General features: G+C 49.8%; 1 protein-coding gene and 1 pseudogene across 2 annotated transcripts in view; one reads left to right on the top strand and one right to left on the bottom strand.

Annotated features, from left to right (window-relative positions):
- Positions 1-15,906, bottom strand: part of stk26 (serine/threonine protein kinase 26) — a 137,829-nt gene that overhangs the window by 70,040 nt on the left and 51,883 nt on the right. The window contains exon 1 of one of the 2 annotated variants that reach the window (XM_070883144.1): positions 8,655-8,676. The exons of the other annotated variant lie outside the window; for it this stretch is intronic. The gene's annotated coding sequence lies outside the window, so the exon portion shown is untranslated. Of the gene's footprint in view, positions 1-8,654; positions 8,677-15,906 lie in introns of those variants that run through there. 2 annotated transcript variants of the gene reach the window in all.
- On the top strand, positions 9,935-10,172 carry LOC139266424 (U2 spliceosomal RNA; annotated as a pseudogene).

Genomic DNA, 15,906 nt, shown 5'->3' with positions numbered 1-15,906 from the left:
GGGTTGTGCCTAGATCGGTGGTAGAAATGTTGGTTCTGCTCGAGATATTCTCCACAGCTCCAGTTAAGTTTCTGGTAGATGGTGGCCCACAGGATGGCAGGGAATTCAGAGATGGTAATGCCGCTGAATGTCACGGGGAGGTGGTTAGACTCTCGATTGTTGGAGATAGTCATTGCCTGGCACTTGTGTGGCGCGAATGTTACTTACCACTTATCAGCCCAAGCCTGAATGTTGTCCAGGTCGTGCTGCATGCGGGCATGGGCTGCTTCATTATCTGAGGAGTTGCGAATGGCACTGAACACTGTGCAGTCATCAGCGAACATCCTCATTTCAGACCTTATGATGGAGGGAATGTCATTGATGAAGAGCTGAAGATGGTTGGGCCTAGGACACTGCCCTGAGGAACTCCTGCAGCAATGTCCTGGGGCTGTAATGATTGACCTCCAACAACCATCTTCCTTTGTGCTGGGTATGACTCCAGCCAGTGGAGAGTTTTCCCCCTGATTCCCATTGACTTCAGTTTTACTAGGGCTCCTTGATGCCACACTCGGTCAAATGCTGCCTTGACATCGAGGGCAGTCACTCTCTCTTCACCTCTGGAATTCAGCTCTTTTGTCCATGTTTGGACCACAGCTGTAATGAGGTCTGGAGCCGAGTGGTCCTGGTGGAACTAATACTGAGCATTAGTTATTGACTCTAGAGTTTGGTTCCGTTACCAACATTTGTTTAGACACACACGTTCGGTAAGGACACTAAAACCTTTGCTAGATGGAGAGAGGGAGACATGCAAAGAGATGGAAGGAGAGATGGAGACAGGAAGAGTCGGGATAAATGGTTCATTCTCTGGTTGGCAATCAGTAACTAGTGGGGTGCCGCAGGGATCAGTGCTGGGACCCCAACTATTTACAATCTATATTAACGACTTGGAAGAAGGGACCGAGTGTAACATTGCCAAGTTTGCTGACGATACAAAGATGGGGGGAAAAGCAATATGTGAGGAGGACACAAAAAATCTGCAAAATGACATAGACAGGCTAAGTGAGTGGGAGAAAAATTGGCAGATGGGAGTATAATGTTGGAAAGTGTGAGGTCATGTACTTTGGCAGAAAAAAATCAAAGAGCAAGTTATTATTTAAATGGAGAAAGATTGCAAAGTGCTGCAGTACAGCGGGACCTGGGGGTACTTGTACATGAAACACAAAAGAATAGTATGCAGGTACAGCAAGTGATCAGGAAGGCCAATGGTATCTTGGCATTTATTGCAAAGGGGATGGAGTATAAAAGCAGGGAAATCTTACTACAGCTATATAAGATATTGGCGAGGCCACACCTGGAATTCTGTGTGCAGTTTTGGTTTCCATATTTACGAAAGGATATACTTGCTTTGGAGGCAGTTCAGAGAAGGTTCACTAGGTTGATTCTGGGGATGAGGGGTTTGACTTATGAGGAAAGGTTGAGTAGGTTGGGTCTCTACTCATTGGAATTCAGAAGAATGAAAGCTGATCTTATCGAAACGTATAAGATTATGAGAGGGCTTGACAAGGTGGATGCAGAGAGAATGTTTCCACTGATGGGGGAGACTAGAACTAGAGGGCATGATCTTAGAATAAGGGGTCGCCCATTTAAAATAGAGATGAGGAGAAATTTCTTCTGAGGGTTGTAAATCTGTGGATTTCGCTGCCTCAGAGAGCTGTGGAAGCTGGGATATTGAATAAGTTTAAGACAGAAATAGACAGTTTCTTAAACGATAAGGGGATCAGGAGTTATGGGGAGCGGACAGAGAAGTGGAGCTGAGACCCTGATCGGATCAGCCATGATCTTATTGAATGGCGGAGAGGCTCAAGGGACCGTATGGCCTACTCCTGCTCCTATTTCTTATGTTCTTATGTAAAGAGAGAGAGACAAACGACAAGTATTTTTATACTGCCTTTAAAGTAGTAAAACGTTGCAAGGCACTTCACAGGAGTATTATGGGACACAAAAATAAATTCATGCCGAGCTGTGTAAGGAGATATTCGCGCAGGTGACAAAAGGCTTGGTCAAAGAGGAGATATTAAGGAGCGTCTTTAAGGGAGGAAAAAGAGGTAGAGAGGTGGAGAGATTTAGGCAGGAAGTTCCAGAGCTTGGGGCCCAGGCAACAGAAGACACGGCCATTAATGATTGAGCGATTAAAGTCAGGGATGCTCAAGAGGGCAGAATTAGAGGAGCACAGACATCTCGGGTTTGTGGGGCTGGTAGAGATTACAGTGATAGGAAGGGGTGAAGCTATGGAGGGATTTCAAAATAAGGATGAGAATTTTGAAATCGAGGCGTTGCTTAACCGGAAACCAATGTAGGTCAGCGAACATGGGTGATGGGTGAGCGGGACTTGGTGCGAGTTAGGACATGGGCAGCTGAGTTTTGGATCACCTTTATTTTACTTGGATAGAATGTGGGAGGCCAGCCAGGAGTGCGTCAGAATAGTCAAGTCTAGAGGTAACAAAGGCATGGATGAGGGTTTCAGCAGCGGATGAGCTGAGGCAAGGGCGGAGACAGGCGATGTTACGGAGGTGGAAATAGGCAGTCTTAGTTATGCTTCAGCTATGTGGTTAAAAGCTCATTTCCTGGGTCAAATATGACACCAAGGTTGTGACCATTGTGTTTCAGCCTCAGACAGAAGTTGGGGAGAGGATGGAGTCAGTGGTTTGGGAACGAGTTTGTAGTGGAGGCCGAAAACAGTGTCTTCACAATATTTTATTGGAGAATATTTCTGTTCATCCAGAACCGGATGTCAGACCAGCAGTCTGACAATTTCGAGACTGAGGCGGGGTCGAGAGAAGTGATGGTGAGGTAGAGCTGGGTGCCGTCAGTGTACATGTGGAAACTGACCCTGTGTTTTCAGATGATATCACCAAGGGGCAGCATATAGATGAGAAATAGGAGGGGACTAAGGATAGATCCTTGGGGGACACCAGAGGTAACGATGCGGGAGTGGGAAGAGAAGCCGTTGCAGGAGATTTTCTGGCTACGATTAAATAGATAAGAATGGAACCAGGTGAGTGCAGTCCCACCCAGCTGGACGATGATGGAGAGGCGTTGGAGGAGGATGAAGTGGTCAACTGTGTCAAAGGCTGCAGACAGGTCCAGGAGGATGGGGAGGAATAAGTTTGCCTTTGTCACAGTCACAAAGGATGTCATTTGCGACTTTGATGAGAGCTGTTTCGGTACTGTGGCGGGGTGGAAATCTGATTGGAGGGATTCAAACATGGAACTGCGGGCAAAATGGGTTTGGGAGGAGACAACATGTTCAAGGACTTTGGAGAGGAAAGGGAGGTTGGAGATGGGACGGTAGTTTGCAAGGACGGAGGGGTCGAGGGTTGGATTTTTGAGGAGAGGGGTGATGAAAGCAGATTTGAGGGAGAGGGGGGACAGTACCTGAGGAGAGAGAACCGTTAACAATGTCAGCCAACATGGGAGCCAGAAAAGGAAGTTTGGTGGGAATAGGTTCAAGGGAGCAAGAAGTGTGTCTCATGGACAATTTGAGCTCAGAGAGGTCATGAGAGGAGATCAGAGAGAAACTGGAGAAAGATGCACGTTCAGGATTGGAGCACATGGCATCCAAGAGGAAGTTTGGCCCGGTGGTATAGGGGAAGGGAGGGAAGAGGCAGAGGCGACCGAACGGATGAGCTCAATCTTAGAGACAAAGAAGTCCATGAACTCCTCACACTTATTGTCGGAAGTGAGTGTGGAGACTTTGGAGAGGGGTTTAAGAAGACAGCTAGCAGTGGAGAATAGAAGCTGAGATTTATCTTTACATTCCAGAATGATTCTGGAATAGTGAGCAACTTTGGCAGACGAGAGCAGCTTTAGGCGGTCCAGCCAGATCTGGCGGTGAATGGCTAAGCCTGTTGTCCGCCATATCCGTTCAAGTCTGCGTCCCTTGGACTTAAGGGAGCGAAGCTGAGAGCCGTACCAAGGGGAACTGCCAGGGCGTAGAGAGAGTAATGGTTTTAATAGGGACTAGGGTATCAAAGGTGGTGGTGAGGGTGTGATTGAGTAGATCGGTAGCTACAGAAATGTCATGGTGAATGGAGGCCAATGGCTGGACATTTGGGAGTTCATAAGTGCAGTTGTAAGAGAATCGGGAGAGAATTTTTTCCAGGAGCGAACATGAAAGGAGGTAGGGTTGGGGGCGGTGGTGGAAGGGGATGTAGGTGGTGAGTGATATGAAGAAGTGATTAGAGATGGTCTTACCTGCGATTGACACAATGGCAGTAGCAAGGCCACGAAAGATGGCAAGGTCTAGGGCCGTGAATATGGGTTGGGGAGTTTACAAGGAGGGAGAGTTTAAGGGAGGATAGGAGGCTGGTGAACTCAGAGGAGGGTGAGCATGATGAATTGAGATGAAGGTTGAAATCACCGAGGATGAGAAGTCTTTCAGTGCAGAGGCAGAGGGAGGAAAGCAGTGACAATATCTTGGTAATGAAATGTTTATGGTAGAGAATGAGAATTTTAAATGAGGTGTGAGAGGTGGAATAGGGGGAGATGCTCAAAGCAGGAGAAAGTGCCGGAGGAGTAGGGGAACAGACCAAGGTGTGATTTGATGATGAGAGCCACACCACCACCACGGTGGTCTGAGTGGGGCAAGTGGTGGAAGGTATAGCCAGGCGGGGAGGCTTCGTTTAAGGCCAAGGTGTCATTGCCCGTCAACCAGGTTTCCGTCAGGGCCATGATGTCGATGCCATCATCCACGATAAGCTCATGGATGGCAACGGACGTTCTGGAGAGAGATGCGGAGAGTGTCGGTGTTGGCTGCCCCACTGCCTGCGTTCACAGGGTCAGCGCTGGGAGGAGGGGGTGAGTGAGTTGGACGGGGAGGAGATTGGCAACACTAGCCCCCAGTGGGCATGCTGGGTGGGAAGATCGGCGAGAGTGTAGGATGGGATAGTTAGGGTTGCTGCTCGTAAGGAGGCAGCGATGAGTGCCTTGATGGGCCCTTTGTAGCATGCCGAGAGAGACAGAGACGGGGAGAGAGAGAGAGACAAAGAGGGAGAGAAAGAGAGACTGGGGAGAAGGAGAGACTGGGGAGAGGGAGAGACTGGGGAGAGGGAGAGACTGGGGAGAGGGAGAGACTGGGGAGAGGGAGAGACTGGGGAGAGGGAGAGACTGGGGAGAGGGAGAGACTGGGGAGAGGGAGAGACTGGGGAGAGGGAGAGACTGGGGAGAGGGAGAGACTGGGGAGAGGGAGAGACTGGGGAGAGGGAGAGACTGGGGAGAGGGAGAGACTGGGGAGAGGGAGAGACTGGGGAGAGGGAGAGACTGGGGAGAGGGAGAGACTGGGGAGAGGGAGAGACTGGGGAGAGGGAGAGACAGCAAGAGAGGCAGAGAGGGGGAAGAGAGAGACCGACAAGACAGTGAGACAAAGAGAGAGATAATGGTGAGAGAGAGACTGGGGGAGAGAGAGATAGACTGGGGGAGAGAAATGGAGAGATAGACTGGGGGAGAGACTGGGGAGGAGAGATGGAGAGAGAGACTGGGGAGGAGAGAGAGACAGAGACAGATTGGGGGGGCAGGGGAGAGAGAGAGAGAGAGAGAGAGAGACTGGGGTAGGGGGGTGGAGTGGAGGAGAGAGAGAGAGACTGGGGAAGAGATGGAGAGAGAGAATGGGGAAGAGATGGAGAGAGAGAGAGAATGGGGAAGAGATGGAGAGAGAGAGAGAATGGGGAAGAGATGGAGAGAGAGAGAGACTGGGGAAGAGATGGAGAGAGAGAGAGACTGGGGAAGAGATGGAGAGAGAGAGAGACTGGGCAAGAGATGGAGAGAGAGAGAGACTGGGGAAGAGATGGAGAGAGACTGGGGAAGAGATGGAGAGAGACTGGGGAAGAGATGGAGAGAGACTGGGGAAGAGATGGAGAGAGACTGGGGAAGAGATGGAGAGAGACTGGGGAAGAGATGGAGAGAGACTGGGGAAGAGATGGAGAGAGACTGGGGAAGAGATGGAGAGAGACTGGGGAAGAGATGGAGAGAGACTGGGGAAGAGATGGAGAGAGACTGGGGAAGAGATGGAGAGAGACTGGGGAAGAGATGGAGAGAGACTGGGGAAGAGATGGAGAGAGACTGGGGAAGAGATGGAGAGAGACTGGGGAAGAGATGGAGAGAGACTGGGGAAGAGATGGAGAGAGACTGGGGAAGAGATGAAGAGAGACTGGGGAAGAGATGAAGAGAGACTGGGGAAGAGATGAAGAGAGACTGGGGAGAGATGGAGAGAGAGACTGGGGGAGAGATGGAGAGAGAGACTGGGGAGGAGAGATGGAGAGAGAGACTGGGGAGGAGAGATGGAGAGAGAGAGACTGGGGAGGAGAGATGGAGAGAGAGACTGAGGAGGAGAGATGGAGAGAGAGACTGGGGAGGAGAGATGGAGAGAGAGAGAGACTGGGGAGGAGAGAAGAGAGAGAGACTGGGGAGGAGAGAAGAGAGAGAGACTGGGAGGAGAGATGGAGAGAGAGAGAGACTGGGGAGGAGAGATGGAGAGAGAGAGAGACTGGGGAGGAGAGATGGAGAGAGAGAGAGACTGGGGAGGAGAGATGGAGAGAGAGAGAGACTGGGGAGGAGAGATGGAGAGAGAGAGAGACTGGGGAGGAGAGATGGAGAGAGAGAGAGACTGGGGAGGAGAGATGGAGAGAGAGAGAGAGACTGGGGAGGAGAGATGGAGAGAGAGAGAGACTGGGGAGGAGAGATGGAGAGAGAGAGAGACTGGGGAGGAGAGATGGAGAGAGAGAGAGACTGGGGAAGAGATGGAGAGAGAGAGACTGGGGAAGAGATGGAGAGAGAGAGACTGGGGAAGAGATGGAGAGAGAGAGACTGGGGAAGAGATGGAGAGAGAGAGACTGGGGAAGAGATGGAGAGAGACTGGGGGAGAGATGGAGAGAGACTGGGGGAGAGATGGAGAGAGACTGGGGGAGAGATGGAGAGAGACTGGGGGAGAGATGGAGAGAGACTGGGGGAGAGATGGAGAGAGACTGGGGGAGAGATGGAGAGAGACTGGGGGAGAGATGGAGAGAGACTGGGGGAGAGATGGAGAGAGACTGGGGGAGAGATGGAGAGAGACTGGGGGAGAGATGGAGAGAGACTGGGGGAGAGATGGAGAGAGACTGGGGGAGAGATGGAGAGAGACTGGGGGAGAGATGGAGAGAGACTGGGGGAGAGATGGAGAGAGACTGGGGGAGAGATGGAGAGAGACTGGGGGAGAGATGGAGAGAGACTGGGGGAGAGATGGAGAGAGACTGGGGGAGAGATGGAGAGAGACTGGGGGAGAGATGGAGAGAGACTGGGGGAGAGATGGAGAGAGACTGGGGGAGAGATGGAGAGAGACTGGGGGAGAGATGGAGAGAAACTGGGGGAGAGATGGAGAGAAACTGGGGGAGAGATGGAGAGAAACTGGGGGAGAGATGGAGAGAGACGGGGGGAGAGATGGAGAGAGAAGGGGGGGAGAGATGGAGAGAGACGGGGGGAGAGATGGAGAGAGACGGGGGGAGAGATGGAGAGAGACGGGGGGAGAGATGGAGAGAGACGGGGGGAGAGATGGAGAGAGACTGGGGGGAGAGATGGAGAGAGACTGGGGGGAGAGATGGAGAGAGACTGGGGGAGAGATGGAGAGAGACTGGGGGAGAGAGAGAGAGAGAGAGATAGACAGACAGATTGGAGGGAGAGAGAGAGGAGAGAGCAGGGAGAGAGACTGGGGGAGAGAGAGAGACACTGGAGGGGAGAGAGAGACAGAGACAGATTGGGGGGGGGGGGCAGGGGAGAGAGAGAGACTGGGGTAGGGGGGTGGAGTGGAGGAGAGAGAGAGAGAGAAAGACTGGGGGAAGAGAGAAACTATAAAAGACCTGTTGATGACACGGGCCATGGCGATAAAATGAAGTTGGGCTATTTATTTTAATACAAAATGTATTAATTAATAGGGAAATAAATAAATAGATGTAAAAATCAGATTAATGACTGGTCTCTGATCATCGTTGTGACACATGGGAAGTTGCTGTGAGTTGTGCAAAGTGTGGGATTGTTCAGCACGAGTGACTTGCCGTTCATCAGTAAACCCATCATCCTCACAGCACCACCATTTACCACATTGGGAAATCCAGAGAACATATTCAGGTGCTCTTTGAACAACAACTTGTATTTGTGCAACACCTTTAACATAGCAAAACATCGCAAGGCGCTAAACAGGAGCGGAATCAGACAACCCGAGACCTACACACAGAACTGGGGCAGGCGGTCAAAGCCTGGTCACAAAGCCAGGTTTGAAGGAGCGACACAACAGGAGAGAGAGAGAGAGCGGCGGGGGTGAGGGGGAATCGCAGAGTCTGGGGCCCCGGCCGCCGGTAGGGGGGTGAAGGGGGTGCACAAGAGGCCGGATAGCGCTCACTTGCAACACCGAAAGCCCAGCCACTACCACAGGCCAGCTGCGTGAGACCGTGTGCTGGGAACCTTGAACTCCGAATGGCTGCATTCAAAAACACAGCTCAAATTTCAGCTCGGAACCAGGAAGTGGGTTCCTGTGTATGCTGAAAAGCCGCATCAAATGGTCCAGCCTTGCTGTAATACTGGTTTGTTTATAACCCTCCGCCCTACAATCCCTTCTAACAGGACCACATTACTCAATCATTGTCACTCACAAGGCCGTGCAGGGCGAGCCAGAGAGACAGCGACCCAGAGGGCCAGAGAGCTAGAGGACCAGCGAGCCAGAGGCAGCAGACCCAGCGAGCCAGAGGACCAACGAGCCAGGTCTAGCCAGAGAGCTAGAGTCCCAGAGAGCTAGAGAACCAGAGTCCCAGAGAGTCAGGTCGAGCCAGAGAGCCAGCGACCCAGTCCCGGAACAGCCTCCAGCCACAGAGGGCCCCGCCATGCGGAAACACAGTTAGACGGCTTGTATTGTGAATGGCCGGTGCACTGTAACAACATTCCTTCTCTTGTTTGGAAATAACACAAATTACACGAAAAGACTCGAGGGAAATGGAGAAAATTAAATTTCTGAGGGGTAGGGCGAGTTGTTTGGGAATTCCCCCACAACACACAAAATGTTTAAATTCTCCTTTCAAAATAATAATTCGCCTTAATGTTAATCACTTTAATAATAGAAAGACGGACATACGGGAATTTATATAGCACCTTTCTCGACCACTGGAATTTACAGCCAATGAAGTACTTTTGGAGAGCAGTCACTGTTGTAATATGGGAAATCTAAAAAATCTAAATCTAAAAAAGAAAAACGTGACATTTGCATTTTAACCAGATCAATCTGACCCTCTCCCCATCCCCCACTCCCTTTCCCACTCGACCTCTCTTCTCCCCCCCCCCCACCACCACCACCACCCTCCCCTCTCCCACCTTCTCCCCCCCCCCCACTACCACCCTCTCCCCCCTCCCCCACCCCATCATCAGCCATCCTAGCATAAAAGAGCTGAGGCCAACGGCAATACCTGAACCATGGTTCCATACGACCTTCCTGCTCTATATGACTCAGTAGCCAATCAGTGGGTGGGGGGACCTGACCCATCCACCTCCACGGAGGTGTGTGGGGGACCTGACCCATCCACCTCCATGGCACGAACCTGGTATTGCAGTACTTCCAGGAACGGTGCAGTGGCTCTAGGCCTTTTGGCTAAGAGCATTGGCGCAGAGTGATCCTTGAATGGGCCCAAGGTGACCTCTGGCGTTTGTGATTTGACAAAGAATTGGAACGATTGGCTACGAATTTCAAAAAAAAAAAATTCTTGGCCTTTTGGGTGGGTGGGGTGGCTTGACCCATCCACCTCCATGGCACGAACCTGGTATTGCAGTACTAGGCCTTTTGGCTAAGAGCATTGGCACAGAGTGATCCTTGATGTGTGCAAGGTGACCTCTGGCGTTTGTGATTTGACAAAGAATTGGAACGACTGGCTACGAATTAAAAAAAAAAAATTCTCGGCCTTTTGGCTAAGATCATGCGTAACTGACCTGACAGGGGAGTAACCATGACCCCAAAGTGGTTCTCCCTGGATCAGGAAGGTGGTTCTCCTATGCTTTTTGGAAATAGGAGGTGGGTGGGATGGCTTGACCCATCCACCTCCACGGAGGTGTGTGGGGGGCCTGACCCATCCACCTCCATGGCACGAACCTGGTATTGCAGTACTTCCAGGAACGGTGCAGTGGCTCTAGGCCTTTTGGCTAAGAGCATTGGCGCAGAGTGATCCTTGATGTGTGCAAGGTGACCTCTGGCGTTTGTGATTTGACAAAGAATTGGAAAGATTGGCAACGAATAAATTTAAAAATAAAAAATTTGATCATTAAACCCTTGGGGGAGAACAGTGGGCACGATGACTGCACACAGTAATGCTTGAGTGCAAGTAAGCTGTCGCTTTTGGGCTTGACTGGCCAGAATTCCAACTACAATCACTAATTATCCTCACCGCCCATTATTTTATTGACTGGATGAATTGAGGAGCCACGATGCAGGGAACTGTATTAGGACGGTAAGAAGGGTTCTATTTTGTTCAAATTGGCCATCAAAATGCTCACAGAGCCCAAAGGCCTGCCCATGTGTATGAAACTATCTTTCTTCCTTCCCTCTATCCTCACAACCTGGCTCGTGTCAGCTCATTATCACACATCCTCTCTGACTAGGAGGAGCAACAGCCTGAACCACAAACATCTCGGCAGTCTCGCCTACAGCTTGGGCTTCTCGGAAGTCATCATCCACTGAAACAGACTTCACCCTGGGGGCCTCCCCCCGCCCCCCAACAAATAACAATTCCACAACTCAAGAAAAATAAACCAGACTCAGTCAGCTTTTCCTCGCTCACCGTCGGGGAACGAATGCAACATGTCTCCATGATGGGCTACAAAACATTTCAACTGTGAGAGGCCAGAGTTCATCTGACCCAGAGATGTGACCTCTGATCTCTGGTTGGGAGTTCAGCACCCACATCGAAAGTGCCGATGTTTCCTCCAGGCGTGACTATTCTGACGCTCACCTGGTCAGCTTCCCACCTTCCACAAACTTTGAGCTCATCCAAAACTCCGCTAACCATAGCCTAAGGCCAGTTCACCCATCACCCCGAATTCACTGACCTACATTGGATCCCAGTCCAGCAACTCCTCAAATTTAAAATTCTCATTTGTGTGTTCAAATCCTTCCATGGCCTTGCTGCTCCTCAGCTCTGAAACCTCCTCCAACCCTACGAGAACTGTGTTCCTCCAATTCTGGCCTCTTGTGCATCCCATTTTCTTCGCTCCACCATTGGTGGCCATGCCTTCAGCCGTCTCGGCCCCAAGGTCTGGAATTACCTCCCTAAATCTCTCCGTCACTCTACCTCTCTCTACACCTTTAAGATGCTCCTTAAGACCTACTTCTTCGGCCAAGCTGTTCCAATATTCCCTTACAACAACGTGTATTTATTTAGCACCTTTAACGTAGTGAAAAATCCCAAGGCGCTTCACAGGAGTGTTATGACATTAAACGGTTTGACACCGAGCCACATAAGAAGAAATCAGACAGGGAAGCTTGGTCAACGAGATAGTTTTTAAGCAGCATCTTGAAGGACGAAAGAGAGGTAGAGAGGCGGAGAGCTTTAGGCAGGGAGTTCCAGTGCTTGGGGCCTAGGAAACAGAAGGCACGGCCACCAATGGTTGAGCGATTATAATCAGGGATACTCAAGAGGGCAGAATTAGAGGAGCACAGCCATCTCGGGGGGTTTGCGGGGCTGGAGGGGATTACAGAGATAGGGAGGGGTGAGGCCATGGAGGGATTTGAAAACAAGGATTAGAATTTTGAAATCGAGGCGTTGCTTAACCGGGAGCCAATGCAGATCCCGAGCACAGGGGTGATGGGTGAGCGGGACGGTGCAAGTTAGGACACGGGCAGCAGAGTTTTGGATCACCCCTAGTTTACGTAGGGTAGAATGTGGGAGGCTAGCCCGGAGTGCATTGGAATAGTTAAGTCTAGAGATAACAAAGGCATGGATGAGGGCTTCAGCAGCGGATGAGCTGAGGCAAGGGTGGAGATGGGTGATGTTACGGAGATGGAAATAGGCGGTCTTAGTTATGCTGTGGTCGAAAACTCATTTCAGGGTCAAATATGACACCAAGGTTGCGAGCAGTCTGGTTCAGCCTCAGACAGAAGTTGGGGAGAGGGATGGAGTCAGAGGCTAGGGAACGGAGTATGTGGCAGGGACCGAAACCAATGGCTAGTTTGTTTTAAAGGTTTGCCACCTTATGTGGCAAGGTGTCTATTTTAGTTTGGTAATGCTCCTGTGAAGCGCCATGAGACATTTTACTGCATTAAAGGCGCTATATTAATGCAAGTTGTTGTTGTTTTGTTGGACCATCCACTCCACCTGCTGTAATTTTGATCAGAAGTTACACTGCTGACAAAATAGATTATAGCAACTTAAAACAAACAAGACTCTACCCAAAAGATACACACATATATTATCAGTAACATTATTTGGGAAATTCTCCACCCCTCCCTCTGCTATTATTTCAGTTTGTTTTGCGTCTTTTTAAAAATAGATAATATTTTCTTGCCAACTAACACAATTAACTACTGTGCCTTGGCAGAAATAGCAACAGGCTCTGCCACAGAGCAATGCACTTGCTGCCAAGTAATCGCAGAGCTATATTGGTCAAAGCCAAAGCCTTGGTCTGCTACCCTGAAGAACCAAGGCAACCAGCAGGAGCTGAGCCCATGGACCAGAAGTGAGATGCTTTACGGATTATATATTAAGTGTGGGCCTAGCACGTGCGAAACATCATGCACCACACACCACTTAAAATCGTGGACATTTACAGCACGGAAGGAGGCCATTTGGCCCATCGTGTCCGTACCGGCCAACCAAGAGCTATTCAGCCTAATCTCTTGGTCCGTAGCCCTGTAGGTTACGGCACTTCAAGTGCACATCCAAATACTTTTTAAATGTGGTGAGGGTTTCTGCCTCTCCCACCCTTTCAGGCAGCGAGTTCCAGACCCCCACCACCCTCTGGGTGAAGAAATTTCCCCTCAAATCCCCTCTAAACCTTCTACCAATTACTTTAAATCTATGCCCCCTGGTTGGTGACCTCTCTGCCAAGGAAAACAGTTCCTTCCGATCCAGGCCCCTCATAATTTTATACACCTCAATCAGGTCTCCCGTTAGCCTCCTCGGTTCCAAAGAAAAGAGACCCAACATTTCCAATCTTTTCACAGCCAAAATTCTCCAGTCCAGGCAACATTCTTGTAAATCTCCTCTGCACCCTTCCCAGTGTAATCACATCTTACCTATAATGCGGTGACCAGAACTGCACGCAGTACTCCAGCTGTGGCCTAACCAATGTGTTCGACAGTTCAAGCATAACCTCCTTGCTCTTGTATTGCATGCCTCGACTAATAAAGGCAAGATTTCTATATGCTTTCTTAACCATTTTATCGACCTAGCCTGCTAACTTCAGGGATCTATGAACCTGCACTCCAGGGTCCCTTTGTTCCTCTACACTTTTCAGTGTTGTACCATTTAATGTGTATGCCCTTGCCTTGTTAGACCTCCCCAACTGCATTACCTCTCACTTATCCAGATTGAATTCCATTTGCCACTGTTCTGCCCATCTGACCAGTACACTGATATCTTCCTGCAATCTGCAGCTTTCTTCTTCATTATCAACCACACAACCTATTTTAGTTTTATCTGCAAACTTCTTAATCATAACCCCAACATTCAAGACCAAATCATTAATATATACCACAAAAAGCAAGGGACCCAGTACTGAGCCCTGCGGAATCCCACTGGAAACATCCTTCCAGTCACAAAACCACCCATCAACCATTACACTTTGCTTCCTGCCTCTGAGCCAATTTTGGATCCAACTTGCCACTTTACCTTGGATCCCCATGGCTTTTACTTTTGTAACCAGTCTGCCATGTGGGACCTTATCAAAAGCTTTGCTAAAATCCATATACACTACATCATACGCACTGCCCTCATCGCCCCTCCTGGTTAGCTCCTCGAAAAATTCAATCAAGTTAGTCAGACACGACCTTCCCTTAACAAGTTTGTGCTGACTGTCCTTGATTAATCCATGTCTTTCGAAATGAAGATTTATCCTGTCCCTCAGGATTTTTTCCAATAATTTTCCCACCACCGAGGTTAGGCTGGCCTGTCTATCCCTTTCTTCCTTTTTAAACAAGGGTACAACATTAGCAGTCCTCCAGTCCTCTGACACTACAACTGTAGCCAGGGAGGACTGGAAAATTATGGTCAGAGCCTCAGCTATTTCCTCTTTTGTTTCTCTCAACAGCCTGGGTTACATTTTATCTGGGCGTGGGGACTTATCCACTTTCAAAGCTGCTAAGCTCCTTAATACTTCCTCTCTCACTATGTTTATCTCGTCTAAGTATTTCCCTCAACAAACTTTGAACGACCATAACCTCTACCCACATTTCTTTTCCCTTTCTTTTTTTTTCAAACCCCCTTTTTTCTCTGTTTCCCGGGCAGCCGGTGATGATTCCGCCATTCACATCCTATCTAGACTCATCTTTTGTTTCCGAACTTGTCCCATTACCATCTCATTTTTGCCCATCATCCCTTTTGTCTCTCTAATCTCTCCTGCCTTCCACCCTATCACAGACCTTCCCTTTTGTTCTTTCCTCCCCTCCCACTTTCCCTGCCCCTGCACTTCCTTACGAACCTGATACATCTCGAACTTTTCCAGTTCTGACGAAGCGTCACCGACCCGAAACATTAACTCTGTTTCTCTCTGCACAGATGCTGCCTGACCTGCTGAGTATTTCCAGTATTTTCTGTTTTTATTTTAGATTCCAGCATCCACAGTGTTTTGCTCTTGTTTGACCGACCTGATCCTCTCCTGGGCCATAAAGTACATCATTTCACTTCATCAGCAGGGTGATCAACATTGCGCATTGGCAGGGTCGATTTTAACAGGGGCCAGGATCGGGGACCCCAAAACAGGTGGCCGACCTGGAAGTCTGAAAGCTCACTAGGCCCGGCTGATTTTAACACCAGGGCCTGCCTCATGTTAACATCTGAAATCGTTCTTGTGCCCGAAGCCAGTGGTACTGACACCAAGGCCAGTGGGCACGAGTGTGAATCAGGCCTCCCCCCCACTGCCTGCAGCAGGAGCCGCCACTGAATCCCAAGTGGGCGAAGACAAAATGCTCCTGGGTGGGTGCGGCCTCATGCTGGTAAATGGACTCGGCCGATATTAACCCCTCCCCAACACCGTTCCCATTGGACGGGAGGGGTGGGGTAAAATCAACCCAATTGTGTCATCTGATTTAACAAGAGCCACCCCACTGGAACCTCACTAGTATATTAAAATAAAACAGCCATGTCTCAGTGGGCAACTCTCTCCTCGGAGTCAGAAGGTCGTGGGTTCAAGTCCCACTCCTAAGACTGGAGCACAAAATCCAGGCTGACATTCCCAGTGCAGTGCTGAGGGAGTGCTGCACTGTCGGAGGTGCTGTCTTTCGGATGAAATGTTAAAACCGAGGCCCCGTCTGCTCTCTCAGGTGGATGTAAAAGATCCCATAGCACTATTCAAAGAGGAGCAGGGGAGTTTGCCCTGGTGTCCTGGCCAATATTTATCCCTCAATTAATGTCATTAAAAACCGATTACCTAGTCAGTATTGATTTGATGCTTTTTGGACCTAGTGCGCAAATTAGAAACATAGAAATTTACAGCGCAGAAGGAGGCCATTTCAACCCATCGTGTCTGCGCCGGCCGACAAAGAGCCACACGGCCCTTGGTCAGCTGCCTTGTAGGTTACCTATAAACCTATGAACAATGACAGAAAGGTAAAGAGAGCCCAGCCCAACCAATCCGCCTCACACAACTGCGACACCCCTTACACTGAAAACTGGCTGCCGTGTTTCCTACATTACAACAGTAACTTCACTT

This window comes from Pristiophorus japonicus, chromosome 6 (assembly GCF_044704955.1).
Source record: "Pristiophorus japonicus isolate sPriJap1 chromosome 6, sPriJap1.hap1, whole genome shotgun sequence".
In the NCBI taxonomy this organism is placed as follows: Eukaryota; Metazoa; Chordata; class Chondrichthyes; family Pristiophoridae; genus Pristiophorus; species Pristiophorus japonicus.
The sequence above is the reverse complement of the archived record's forward strand: the minus strand, read 5'-3'. Positions and strand labels throughout refer to the sequence as shown.